This window comes from Mustela nigripes, chromosome 8 (genome assembly GCF_022355385.1).
Source record: "Mustela nigripes isolate SB6536 chromosome 8, MUSNIG.SB6536, whole genome shotgun sequence".
NCBI lineage: Eukaryota > Metazoa > Chordata > Mammalia > Carnivora > Mustelidae > Mustela > Mustela nigripes.
Window position 1 is genome coordinate 63976020 of NC_081564.1, and position 14110 is coordinate 63990129.

The 14110-nt window shown below is 49.9% G+C and overlaps 1 long non-coding RNA gene across 1 annotated transcript; it reads right to left on the minus strand.

The window, feature by feature from the left end:
- Window positions 1-10019: 10019 nt before the first annotated feature.
- LOC132023942 (uncharacterized) lies at window positions 10020-13870 on the minus strand. Its single transcript, XR_009406104.1, has 2 exons — window positions 13744-13870; window positions 10020-10982 (listed from the first exon to the last, which is right to left on the minus strand). It is a non-coding gene; the product is annotated as an uncharacterized LOC132023942 (long non-coding RNA).
- Between the last annotated feature and the right edge of the window lie 240 nt (window positions 13871-14110).

Sequence of the window (14110 nt, forward strand, 5' to 3'; positions counted from 1 at the left end):
CTCCTGTGCCCCAGCCGCTCAGAACGACAGCTGCTTCCTGAATCCACCATTTCCATGCCTTTGTGCTTCCTCTTCCTGAAACTTCAAGTTCAAGTGTCGAAGATTTTTAAATCCCATAAAGAGTTCATTGCTTTCTCCTCTTGAAATGAAAAGAGTCGTATACCACCCCCTTCCATCATCTATCTCCTTCACTAGACTGTGAGCTCTTTGAAGGTAGGAATGATTATTTATTCATTACTCAATCCCCAGCACCTGCCAAGGGACCTGCACTTACTAGCATCCTAACAGATGTGTATTAATTGAATGTTTCCATCATCACTGCCATCTTAATTTAAACCAGAATTACTCACTGAGCATCTCCTTGAGCTGGCAGTTATGTAGGCAATGGGATATGAGATACTAGCCCCACAATCCAGAGCGCATGGAGAGCTGTGGCAAAGCAGGAGAAGGCTGTGCACTATATTGAATTCGGATGATTTAATTGACACTATATGAGTCCAAGTGTGGTGAAAATCTGAGCTGTTCCAAAAAGGATCTGAGGAGCCTTGAAGGAAAAGAAGCAGTCCGAAGGCATTCCAAGAGTTTATTAAAGTCCCTCCCAGACTGGGTTCTATGGCAGTTGCAAGATCAACATAAAATACACTCTCAGTTGTCACAGAACTGAGAAGTACAAGGCCAGCACAGCTGAGGAGAACAGAAGAAAAGTAAGGACTCAGTTCTAAGGAGCTGCCTCTTACCACCATGATGATGTCAGAGAAGAGAGGGCTAGAGTCATCAGGAAGGCTTCATGGAAGAGGGGACATGAGCTGGGCTTTGAATTGCCCTTAGGTGCAGGAAGATAAACATCCCTAGAACAAGAAACAACCATGAACCTAGAAGCAATAATTAACCTGTACAGCTTGAAACAATCAATGAGTAGCCCTAAATCTATTCCTGTACCCTAGGACAGGTTCTGCCATGGGCAGAAAAGACATGAAAACACGGCACCTTCTTTTGTACCAAGACACTGATTTTTTTTAATATGGATAATTAAAAAAAATAAAGAAAGAAAGAACTCCAGATGGATTTTAAACACAGTGGGGAATTGGGCGGTGTGATGGCAGATGGCTATTTCAGCTGCACATGGGTAAAAATAATTTCAACTCCCCAATACCCAGGACTGCTCTGAACTTGTGAAAACCTCTTAAGGCAAAGCTGCAGTGCAATGCTCAAAGCACAGAGCCGTAGCAGATGGGGTCTGAGGGCCTGGAGCTCACCGACAGGAAAATATCTATTGTTGTTAGATGCAGCAGTGGGCACCCCAGACAAAGGTTCTGTTCTCCAGGGGCTGATATTCTGGTGGGGAGCCGCAGACAAAAGTAAATATGAAGTCAGGTGTTGCCGGAGCCTGTGGGGTGAAATCCAGCAGGGAAGAAGGATCAGGAGTACTGGGGCAGGTGGTGGCTGTGCTAGATAGGGTCAGGAGCAAGGGTACAGCATGAGCGGCGACCTGGAAGGGGAAGGAGTCCAGCCACCAGAACACCTGGGACAGGTGCACTGTGGGCGGAGAGGAACAGCGACACCAAAGGTATGAGGGAGTAGCTTGACCAACGTGTTTGAGGAAGAGCAGGGCCTGGGGTAATGTGAGCAAAGGGGAGAGTAATAGTAGAGGAGGCCAGGGCAGGAGGCCACGGCAGGGGTTTGGCTGGACTTGGAGTGGATGGAAGCCACTGGAGGGGTTAAACCTCGGAGACCTGACATTTGGGAGGGAGCGCCCTGGCCACAGTGTTAGGGGCAGGACATAAGGGAGAAACTTGCTCAGACCGCGGTAGCAATCACGGTGAGCGGGGATGGTGACCTACACCACCAACAGAGTAGACTAAGGGCTCCCAAACTTCCGAGCTCATATCTCCTTTTTGCACTAACTAACCTCCCAGCGTGATAACAGTTACCATTTTTGTATCTCTTGATTAGACAACCACTCCATGTCCATGTTTCTAAATGATTTTAAATGAACCCACCATGTTTACATCTCCATGGGATTTACATACATTTTTTTTTTTAAAGTTGCACAGGGATGTGTGCGAATTGCATTATTTGGTCTGCAGACTGCTTAGTAAGGAGATGATTTTCAGGCCCTTCCTTGCATTGTGGCCCAAAACCAGGTGGCTGAAATGTTGCTTCTCTCACTTTTCCCATTATATTGGCCAGCACAGGACTTGTTCCCGTAGGTCTCTCTGCTAGAAGGGGTCGAATAAGCCCACGTGAGCGAGAGTGTCAGTGGGCAATGATAACTGAGCGGGGATTCATAACTTGGAGTTGATCCATAGCGGGGATTTGGAAGATCCAAGAATAGCCCTAAATTGTAGGCAAAATATGTGTGAGTGTGTGCGGTGCAAGGTCAACTTTCATTAGATTCTCAAGGGTGCCTCACGAAGAACAAGAGGGAAGGGGGTAGGAACCACAAATTTGATGCATTACTTCTCCCAGATACCATACGTGTTTTAACAAGGACTTCCAGTGCTGAACCCCAAAGAGTGAGCACCAGAGGACAGACATTTTGAAACCATAAGGCTTCAATTCATCCTGAGCAGAAAGACCGGCACAAAGTATAGATAAAAACATAACATCTCAGATTCCAGAAAGACAACTTCTTGTCCCTCCTACTAAAGTCAGTCTTGAACCCTGCCACTACTAAGCTCAATAAGAATGTGTGGAATGAAAAAAAAAAAAGAAAGCACCATACAAGTGTTCCCATTTAAGAAAGGATCATCTGTAAGGAACTCATGTATTTGGAGAAATTGAATAAATAAATAAATAATCCTGAGAGTCTGTATGTTACCTTTGGATAAATCATGCTTGATGCTTGAGTTGAAGGTCAGGAGCATTACAATGCCCTGCTTACTTCACCAAGGTGCATAAAGGCTGAAGCTAGTAGCATGGCAGAAGAATTTCCAGGGTATAATTATGCACCCCTTCAACATCCGCACCACCTTCCACGTGATGTGAAACAATGTGTCACAGTCCCACACAGTCAAAGCAGTAATTTACAAGAGTCAGCAATTCTTCAAGGCAGGTAAGCCATATTTCAAAAGGAGAGAGAGAGTTGGGGGGACACAGGGGAACCAGCCGATCAATTTACAAAGATCCTGTTTCTCTGCCACTCTGTTGACCTTTCAGGCAAGACCTAATGCCAATTAGCTCAGTTATAAAGTCCATAATTCTTGCGGGGAAGGCCGTGTGTAGCACACGATCATTTTACAATGCTTGCCCTAATTTGCAGCCCCCAAACATGGACTCCTGGGGCTGCAAGGTGGGGGTGGGAGGGGGTTGTTGGCAAGCTATGGAAGCAGCTGGAAGGGATCACAGAGCACAATTACTGTCTGCGCATGGCCACATCTGGAAAACAGCTCCATGCTGGCTTTAAAACAGCATTAATGAAGAATGGAACTTTGTGCTGGGAAGAAACGGGTTGGGGGGGGCAGGAGTGGGAGGAAATAAAGGGGGAGGCACCCTTCTGCCCAACTTGGTGGGACAACAAAGAACACAGCAGGCAGGGTATAAGGCCAAATCGAGGGAGAAGAGGGTGTTGACAAGAGAGGGGCAGCAGGGAAATGGTATTACATTAGGGAGAGGTCTAATCCTCCTTATCTTTGCCATCTTCAAAGCTGGGCACCCATGCAGGACTGCCCCCTTTTGCACTGAATGAGCAGATTTTGTGCACAGTGTGAGATTATAGTGGTATCTGGAAGATTCCCAACTAAAAGAATGTACCCTACTAGTACCTAAATTCTCCCAGTAAAAACATTCAGTCCTTTCTTTGGTCAAGGGGTCCCTTCTCCTAAGATGGATTTGAAAATGTAGGTGCACCTGCTACCTTTGAGATCCAAGGCACATAGTAATTGCTCAATAAATACTTGTTGAATGGCACTGAATCGAAGCAACAAAATAAGCCAGGTTGTGACTGGGACCAAATTAATTCATATCTCTGGTTTCTCAGCTGTAGCCATTACACAGGACCAGTGATTCTCAACTGTGAGGGCAGCAGAAGAGGGTGGCATGATTTTCTGAGGGGGTATATCACACTCCATGGAGAAGGAGAAGGCAGCATTTCATGGTTCGAAGAAGAATATTCAGTAGTGGAACAGAGCTAGATTTGGAAAATCAAAGAGTCTGCTTCTAAGACAAGAGGACTTCCTAATACGATCTACAGGAAGAAGTGCTCAACAGAATCTTTCCAGCTGGTGAGGATTCATATACTGACCTTCGAACTCAAAATAGGCATTTTCCGTACCACCAAAAATGAGAGCATCTCTCGATCTCTCCAGGATGAGGGGGATTTATTTTGTCATGGGCCAGTGGAAATGAGGAGGTGGATGTGAGGCTTCCCACTCCTGTCTTCTCCTTTGAGCTGTTTAGCATTCCGTCGTTAAGACAGATCCGCTGCTGGGTCCCCAGGACCTAGGTACCCTTCGAGGGACAGCAGGAACAATTGGCAAAGAGAACAAGGAGTGAGGAGGGTTTAAACAAACTTGAGCCAGCCTTGCCTTCCTGCTTGTTGCTCTGCCTCCGCGGTATCCCATTCTTGGCATTGCTGAGGGGTGTAGTGGCTGGAGCCCAACTCGGCATATGTTTTAGTGTTTGCCTGAAAACCCTCGAGGCCTGCAAAGGTGGAAGGAACCTCACGCATCCCAGCCCTAAGGTAGAACTTCCCCATGGTGTCTCTGACAGGAACCCCTTCTGCCTGTGTTTCCCTCCCTCCCATGGAACATAGAAGCTAAAACCTTCGAGCGGCCCTGGGTTCAAGGCCTGCCTCAGCCACCTCTCAGCCAAGTGACCTTGGCCAATTTACTTAATCTTTCTATGTCTTGGTTTCCTCTTTGTTAAAATGAAGACAATAGCCCCCCGACCACATAAGAGGAGAGAATCCATGCCGTGCCTTCTTGGATGCTACTTGGAATTCTGCATTTCTATTTATGCAATACAATTTTATGTATTTACATACGACCTTATATGCAATCTGTGTGTAGCCCGATTCAGGAGGAGCTGAGTGTGCATGCCAAGAATGACGTAGGCCATCGCTTCTGCTAAGCGTTCTGCTGGAGCGCCCAGGGAGGGGGACGTCTGTGTTACTCTCCTGCTCCCGAGAGCACACTGCCCTTCTCCATTGGCCAATATTGAGTATGAAAAGTGTATGCATATGAGAATACTCCCGAGTACTCTTACCAAAGAAAGCATTCCCCACGTGCTCCAGTAAGCCCAAAATGAGGTTTCTGTGAGCCCGAGTGTGGCCAGCTTTCGGCTGTGTTGGCATATGGCGTCAGGCCCCGCGCTCGAGACATGCGCTCCAGAAAGAGCAGGCAAGCCCAGTGCAGACGGTTCCTTCGCTCACAGAACAGCCCTCGGTGTTAAGACACCAGTGTCCTGTAATTCTCACCTCTGCCCTCATGGGAGCACCGCCCAAAGAGCTGAACCTTTCCCGCCCAGGACGCCTGCTGTCTTGTGCCCTTTCTCACTGTCCCCTGACACCTTCCCCGTTCCCCTCATTCCCTCTGCCCTCAGAGCTCCCGGAGTAGGTGCCCTCCAGCCCCTGCCGCCCTGCTGTGGATGTCCCCTGGGCACTGACTTTCTTAAAGGGGGCGCATGCTGCAGCCAGGCTACTGGGCCCCAGTGTCTACATTTGCATTTCCTTTCCGCCTTGGCACACCTGCGGCTTGGGTCCCGGGTGCCTCTGCACTCCTGAACTTCCTAAGGAAAGGGCATTCGGAAAGAGCCCAGAGCAGCTGGGTTTGACACACTCTCCTCTTGCACCCCCGACATATCCTCAACACTCTCTCTCTCTCAGGGTCTCAGTTCCCAGGTTTTCAGCACATGCATGGTGCCCAGGAGAAGTCCCTGCCTTCCTAAGATATGTTGGAGTCCTCACCTGTTAGGCCTAGGGTCGTGAGCAAGCGTCCCCCCTCTAGGGTTTCCTCTCCTACTCTTGCCTGTTCTCTCTCTCTGCGGCACACGGGGCCTGGCCCACTTGATTAATCCTGCCTAGGGACTCTCACCCTCCTGAAGCAGATAAGGCACTTAGGAGAGACCATCCTTAGACCCACATGAGTGTAGCCCCATGAGGATGCCCTCCCCGCAACTCCCAGTTGGCTCGAAGAGGGACTTCACCCCATGCCTGAGATTTGGGTACTTCCAAGAGTGACATGGGCAAAGCCAGTCTGGTTGTCCCTGGCCCAGCACAAGGTGGGCACTCGTAGATGCTCACAAGGACTTCAGGTATAAAGACTGCGTCGTTATGGATAATTCCCTCGGACCATCATCTACCTTTCTGCCCCGTTTCCTATGTTCCCAGCCACCGCGTGAGTTTGCTTTTCCCCAGCGCTCTTTGCCCTGTTGCTCCTGTGGCTGACTTTCACCACATCCTGCTCATCCTCAAGGCCAGTTCAGTGCCGTCCCTTGAATCCCTGAGGACCCTCCTGGCCTGCAAGGGAGCTCACCCCGCTCTGAGCAGCCTTGTCTCATGTCACTCATCTGACCCCGCGCAGATAGCAGTAAGCTTCCCATCTGCGGGACGGCGGAAGCAGGAGTACTAAGTGCAGTTTCAGAGGAGGTGGCCGTGGAAAGCCATGACCCTGAGCAGGACGGCCCATCCTCTGGGAGATCGCCCTGGGCTGTGAGTTTGTTTCTCGGGAGCAGACGGGAATGGTTAGGAGCACCTCTGCCCACGAGTCCATGGCCTGGTCCTCCAGACCCCCTGAGAGTATTTGCCCCCTCCCTAGCTCATTAGCTCACTAGTTCATTAGCCTCTTCATGCTCACGGGCCTGCCTCTGCCTGGCGTCTGATATGTCAGCCACAGTGATCTGTGTCTTTGTATAGCACTCAAGGGTTGAGAAACGCTTTCACATATTTTTTCATTGGGACATCAGCAGCGCAGCAAAGTTGTAGCATCCCTTTTCTAAAAATAAGAAAACCGAGTCTCAGGGAGGTGAAATGGCTTTGGCTAAGGCCAGAAGGTCTGCACACCACAGACGAGGACCCCATCCCTGCCTCTAGGATCTCTTCATCCTAGGCTCCTGTGCCACCACCTCCCTTCTACCCATAAGCCTCAGGGAAAGGATGCTGCTGCCTGATGTCTTCCCCACCTTCCCCGCTGCCTCTGAAATAAACACCACTGCATTCTGTGGGATCTTATCTGGAGTCCCTACAGAGGAACCAGAAGGGAAACGAGCGACGTTAAGACATCCCGGCTGGAGCTCATTTTCATCTGCCATGAGAATGAGACTGAGCCCTGGGTTCAGAGCCCTCCCCCCAACAGCCCCTTGTAGGGAGCTTCCATGCCAAGCTTTCTGCGGCATGGGGGCACGGGCCTGCTTGCCCCACCCCTCTCCAGCGAGGGTCTCTTCTACCCCAACTCTGGAAAAACCCGTCAGACTCACAGAGGGCACCAGGTTAGACTTTGGTATTCCCCCTACACACGCTGCTTAGCCCAGAAGAAGTCCATTTAGGTCTTTCCCTGACAGAGTGACACAATGGTAAGGCGTGGTCTCTGTCACAGAGATACAAGCAACAGTGCCGGGCATTGTGTGGCTACAGCCAAAACAAGCAGTACAGACAGAGTTCTGGGAATAGGCTGGCATAAGGGGCTGCGGCGTCACCGGGATGGCAGCCTGAGCCAGGCAAGAGGACCCGATGGTTGAGTACGTGCTGTAAAAGCAGAACACCATACGGGGACATCCCTAGTGGGAAGCTGATCAGACACGAGCGCCGTATGGGGACATCCCTACTGGGGAGCCGATCAGACATGAGCGTGTGTGGTCGGGGACCGTGAGGAGTCTGGCTAAAGGGAGCCAAGGGCGAAGTGCCCGTGCAGGCCACCAGCTGTCATCCTGCGTGCAGTGCAAGTTGCCTGGACTTGGCTCTTCCTGTTCCCTACAGTCTAGCTTAATCCTGGGAAGCTCCAGGGGAGGGTGACAGCAAAATTAATGGCTGCTTTGGCTACTTCCAGGGCTACTGACCAAGGCCAGGTCAGTAGGTGCTCAGCAGCCAGGCCTAGAGGCACTCTCTTATCACTGCCACCCACCTGACGGAGGTCACAGAACAGCCACAGAGGAGGCTGGGAAATGGGGTACAGGGTGGGCCGGAGGAGGGGGAACCCAGGAGGTGGACATTCTGCCAGCCCCTACCCCACAGACACCTGTGAACTCCTCAAGCAGAATTAGCAAATGTTAGCATCTTCTTATTTGCTTCAGATTTTTATGAGAAAAAAATAAAAAATCCATGATGACGTATCTTCCCCATCCCCTCTTCTCCCTCCCCAGAGGCAACCCCTGGCAAGAACAGCATGTCTTTCTTTCTCCCCCATGTGTTCACACATGGATATGTTCATGTGGACCCATAAAATGCTGTGTAGTATCGGTTTATGTGGCACTGAATCTTCCTAAGTTATATCTCAACAAACACTGTTCTGGAGTTCGCCTTCCTCAGTCAACCCTCCTGTTCCGGGAATCTCTACATACTGAGAATTCCACTCCATTTCCTTTATTTTAACTGCTCCAGAGCGTGCCATTCTATTCCATATTCTCTTTGTCCATTCCCTGCTGATGGACATTTAGCTCAGGTCTTTTTTATCTTTTGTAACTTAAGTGGTTTTTTTAAAAAATTTTTTCTATGCAAACAATGGGGCGTGGAAACCCTCGTACCATTTCCTGAGGTACATATTTCACTCCCTTGTCGTAGAGAAACTGCGGAGGCTCTCCACTCTAGTCCAAGTGCAAGTTTTAAGCCTCCACTACTGCAACACACCCAGCTAAATGCAACGAGTAAAGGATACATCCAGGGGAGTTCCTGCCTCGGAGGAGCTTCCAGTCGAAGGAGGGATAAGCCTGTTGAAAGCTCTAGGCCAGGATAATGAGTGCCCAGACAGCCCAGATGAGTTCAGAAATCCTGTGCAGTTGACTCAGGAAAGAGAAGTTGAAGGCAAGGGGATTGACTGGGAAATCTACAAGGCTATGCATTTTATCAGGGAAGGTTTCTTAAGAGAACTTGATCTTGATAGGGGTCTCAAACAAAACGTAAGATTTAAGTGTTCCATGGTAATCGTTCAGTGAACAGGAGAGAGGGCATTCCTGGCAGGGGTAATGGCAGGAGCAAGTGCCCTGGGGCAGGACTAAGTGTGGAATGTGAGATGTCTAGTCTGGCTGGAGCGCCTGGCTGAGATGAGCCGGGAGCCATTCTTCCATTTTCAAAGCTGAGTTCAGCCCCATAGTCAGGATGATGTCCACATGGCCTGTTGCCCTGGGCAGCCAGCCCGGGTGGTATTTTTCCACTACCCTGAGCAGAGAAGAAGTTTAGTCACTTGTTGATAGCAATGTGACCATTCAAGGAGAAAACAATTAGGGATGCTGACCTCTGGCCCCTAGAGAGGAGGGAGGGAAGGAAAAAATTCTCCCGGGGGGGAAGGGGCCAGGTGGGAAACATCCAAGAGGGTAATTGGTAAATATTATTGTTCATTCCATGTTTGCCTGCTTTGCTCGGGTCTCTCTGCAAGCGGTGCGTTTAAATCACACTGTCTGACTTTGGCAGGTTTAATTGAGTCGCCACTGAAAAAGAAATTATCCCTGTGCTATTAATTTTTATAGTTCCTCGGGGCTTTTAAAAAGTGTTTGGATTTTCTAGGTCTTTGAAAATGAAAACATTAAATTTTATTAAAAGGAAATGCAGGGGGGCTGGCAGGGCCCAGCCAGGCCCTGACGAGACTGTTGGTGGAAAGGTCTGTGCCCCTCATCGTCGGCGTGACAGAATTTTTGCCCCTTTTAGAATAAGAGTCAGGTGGTCTCCACGGATGTGTGATGTCAGCCAGATCCACATCACCCACTGGTCCAGGGTGGGTGCTCTAGTCAGTGCCCCCACACCCTGCCCCCACATCTGGAACCTCCACTGACAGCCACAGGCCAAAGGAGCTCCCTGTAGGGGCTGAGGAGTCCACAGGGCAGACCCAGCTTTTTCAATTTAGAGGACCCTGGCAAAGAAAAAGAATTCAAAGTTCCAAGTATAAAACTATGTTTGAAAGTGAAATTCCATTTACAGATACAAAAGAAATCACAACAAATTACAACTTATGAAACACTGGCAAATTCCAAACACCACAAAATCAAGAATGATTTTCTGACACACATCCATAATACTCTTCTTCCTACTTTTTTTTTTTTTTTGCTGCAAACTCTTTGATCATCTCTTTAAATGACTATCATTTTTCAATATCATTTTTATAGAGAGAATACAAAGATAATTCAGTCTCTCCTCTAACAAGTTGATCCAATTTTGTATTTTATTATTCACGGTTTGGAAAGGTTTCTCTGAGTCTCACAATTTGTCACTGGTAATGCCATGTGAATTTTCAGGATTGTTATCAACTTTGGGAAAACCTCTGTCAAGTATCTTTCATAGAAGAGCTATAAGATTTCAAGGCGTTTCAACTTCTCATTTACAGTGACAAATCTAAAATACTCTTTGAATTTATGAAACTTATAACCAGATTGTCATCGATGTCCTCATTGCGGTGGTGTATAATGAGTTTTCTGTTATCTCTGTCAATGTCAGTATTTCCTGTCAAATCAGCAAGACATTGAAACATGGGAGTTCTGATAAATTCCATGTCGGTAATGCTCATCAAAAAAGAAACAAAATGAATAGTGCGTTTGTAATTGTATTACTTTGCCTGATGGAGTGTATTCCTGGCAAGAGAGAAGTTCCATTTTGACTAGGCAGGGATGAGAACACAGTCTCTGCTTACAGCTTCACCTGCCTGATGGTTGGAGGAATTCCCCACCATCTCGCTTCTGGCCCTGTACGTTTCAGACCTTGCTTGTCTTCCACTGTCGATGTACTTCCGGCGCCGGACACCATGGGACACATGCACTAGGCTCTCCGTACACTTCTGGTGGCTCTTTGTGGCACGACCCAGAATGCCTCTTGGCAGTAGGCAGCAGGGTGCCCCTGGGAGCTGCTGCTCCATGGGGACAACATGCAGTAGTGAAATACACAGAGAAGGAACTCGATGTCACATTAAGTACATCTCTCTCAACCCAAACCAAACAGCCCCAACTCAGCTGCTCCATAGCTTGCTTCCAAATTGCCACTCCGATGCCACCAAACAGCGAAGTGTGACAGGCAGTGCGCCAGAGGTGAGAGAAACGGAGGTATTAGCAGATCAAGCTAAAATAGCATTCACCACCTATGTGCAAACATGTGACCACGCAGCACCATGCCAAGGAAGGCCTTGAAGCTGACATGGCATCAATGGTGCAGAAAATTCACATCTGTGCACCACAGCAGCCATGGCGGGGGGCGGAGGGACAGGACCTAGAACCTGGGGCTGCCAGGGACGCGCTGGGCACCTGGAGAGCAAAATTGGGCAAAGCTCCACACCACCCAAAGCCAACAAGGGAGTTCAAGAGAGACCTTGTGCTGGGCTGCCATGGAAGCTCGGGAGAGTGGGGGCCAGGATGGAACAGGAAGGCCAGGGAGGCAGGAGGTAGAACGTGAACTGGGTGTGATTCGGATGGCTGAGAAGGAGCACCCTGTGCACCTGCCCTTGTGGCACACTGTGTATACACAAGTGTGCCTCTCTGTGAGCACGCATGGGTGCATGAGTGTGTACGGGGAGGAAAGGAACGGGTCAGCAGGAAGAGTGTGGGAGAAGGACCTGGCATCATGGCAGGCATCAGTCTGACAAGTGAGGAGGACATCGAGTCTCAGATAGGGAGGGCGGCTTGCCCAGTTCTGCAGTGAGTCACCCACGCCCGGGCCTCTCGACACGACGTGCAAGAGGTTCTCCCCCACATCACACGCAGCCCCCTCTGCTGCACCGTATCAGTGCGGCCTGACCTGGCTCTCCCTGGACAGTGTGCCCTTCCAGGCAGAAGAACCTGCCTCCTCCTCGGGTCACTCTGTTACTATCCATCACCTAGCCAGTCCTGACTCAGAAGAGAAGAAAGTCACCTTGTCCTTTTACCCTGACTCCTTCTCCCCAGCTCTGTCCCCATGTAAAGCCACAGGCCCTGGGTGCCAGACGGGGAGAAGGGTTCAGGGGACATGTGTCTCTTTCCTCAGTAGCAGAGTCGAGGTGGGTTTCTGCATGGCTTCTCTGAGGAAACAAGCAGGTACAGGTCATTTCTGTCCCAGAAGGAGTTGTTCTAGATGGAGTTCTAGATGGCTTTTGCATTGCTGCAGGTGAGGAAACAAGAATATGGAACAACCCAAACCTCAGTTCAGATAGAACATCAGAGAGGAAGAAGAGGGACTTCAGATTTCCGGCCGTGTGGGAGGCACACAGCAAGCTCAGTTCTACCATGCCAGTGTTCCAGTCACGCCCATTTTGGTTTTGTTGTTGTTTTGTTTTTTTTTTTTTTTAAGAGTTTGTTTATTTATTTAAGAGAGCAGAGGGAGAGGTAGAAGCAGACTCCCCACTGATCAGGAAGCCCAACGCGGAACTCGATCCCAGGACCCTGAGGCCCTGACCAGAGCCAAAGGCAGACACAACCAACTGAGCCACCAAGGCGCCCCTAGTCTTGCCCATTTTATATACAAGGAAACTGAGGCTCAGAAGAAGTGCAGGAGTTTGCCCAAGTCACACAGGGAGAAGCAGCAGGGCCAGGATTTAGACTCAGAGTCTGATTTCAGAGACTGTGTCTTAACCACTGTGCTCTACTGCCTTCCGTGGAGGAAAGTGGGATTGTTCTCCCGTAAGCACAGGACCCTCACCAGAGCACTCCAACATGCAACCGCTGAAAAATCCTCTAAACAGAAGCTGACGGCAGCCCTCTCCCTGCTGTCACCCGCAACACGTACACTCACACACAGGCACACAGACACACACACATGCACACATCACCGCCTCCCTGATCCAGCCAGACTTCCTTCCCTGTCGCTGTCCCGCGACCGACAGTTACGGCTTCAGCTGGTCAGCTACTGATCTTTCATTCCCATGGAGGCTCCACGTAGACCTGCTATGAGTATAGCTTTGCCCCTTAGCGTTTCTGTGTGTTAGAGGAAGAATGCTGGGGGCAGGAGATCTGTCTCCTCCAACAGATGACTGCTAGGTGGTGCCGGCTGAGGCACTTCGGTTCTGCTCAGAGGTCAGGTTTATGAGTGGAGCCGGTGAGGACTGGGGGTAAGATGCAAGGGTTACAAAACGTGCGTGCGTGTGTGTGCGTGTGTGTGCGTGTGCGTGCGTGTGCGTGCGTGTGCGTGCGTGTGTGTGCGTGTGTGTGCGTGTGTGTGCGCACGCGCGCGTGTGTGCGCACGCCTGCATGCACACGAGTGTGCACAAGGAGAGAGAGGACTAGAGAGTTAGCCTGACACAGGCTGAAGGCTACCAGTTCCAAATGTTCTTCATCACTGTTTACCATTGTTCGTGCCGAGAAGTAAAGGCCAACGCCCGCCTCCCAGACTGAAGTCATAAATCTCAGGCCTGTGGGAACAGGGCCCACCCTTCCCCAGCAGAGATAGAGACGCTGGCCCAGACACACAGAGTGTGGAAACTTCCACTGGCCTGCATATGACCTCCCTACCTCGCATCTTAAAGGGACCCTGGCTGAGACAGATCAAGCTGGCAGGACAGCCCTTTGGGGCTGTTGTCTTTGAGCCGAGGGAGGCTTCTCTATCTTATTCTATGTCTAGGACACCTTCAAACTTGGGAAGGAGTCAGAGTGCTCATTAATTCAGAAGCCTGAGTTTGTTTTCACTCTATTTCCGAAAAAGCTAACCTTAGTCTGGAGTCAGCCAGGTGACCGCAAGGCCCGCCGAGGAGTGAGAAGGAGGCAGGACTCCGCGTCGTCAGCCGCCCTTCCTGGAGCGAGCGGCCTGCCTCTCTGGGCCTCCACCTTGGCGGATCACTTCGCTGGGGGGTCCTTGGGTTCAAAGGCAAAATGGTCAGTTACCTCAAGAAGAAGCCTATTAAAAAAGATTTTTTTTTAAAAAAAAGAAAGCAAGCAAGTGCAGATCATTTCATAAATAACAGATCCACCCCCAGGATTTTCGGAAGCCTGTGAAGCTGTGGAGAAGGACGGCTGTGGTGTCTCCCAGCCTGGCCCTCAGTCTCCGAATTGACCCAGGCTGTTCTTCCTAGTGTTC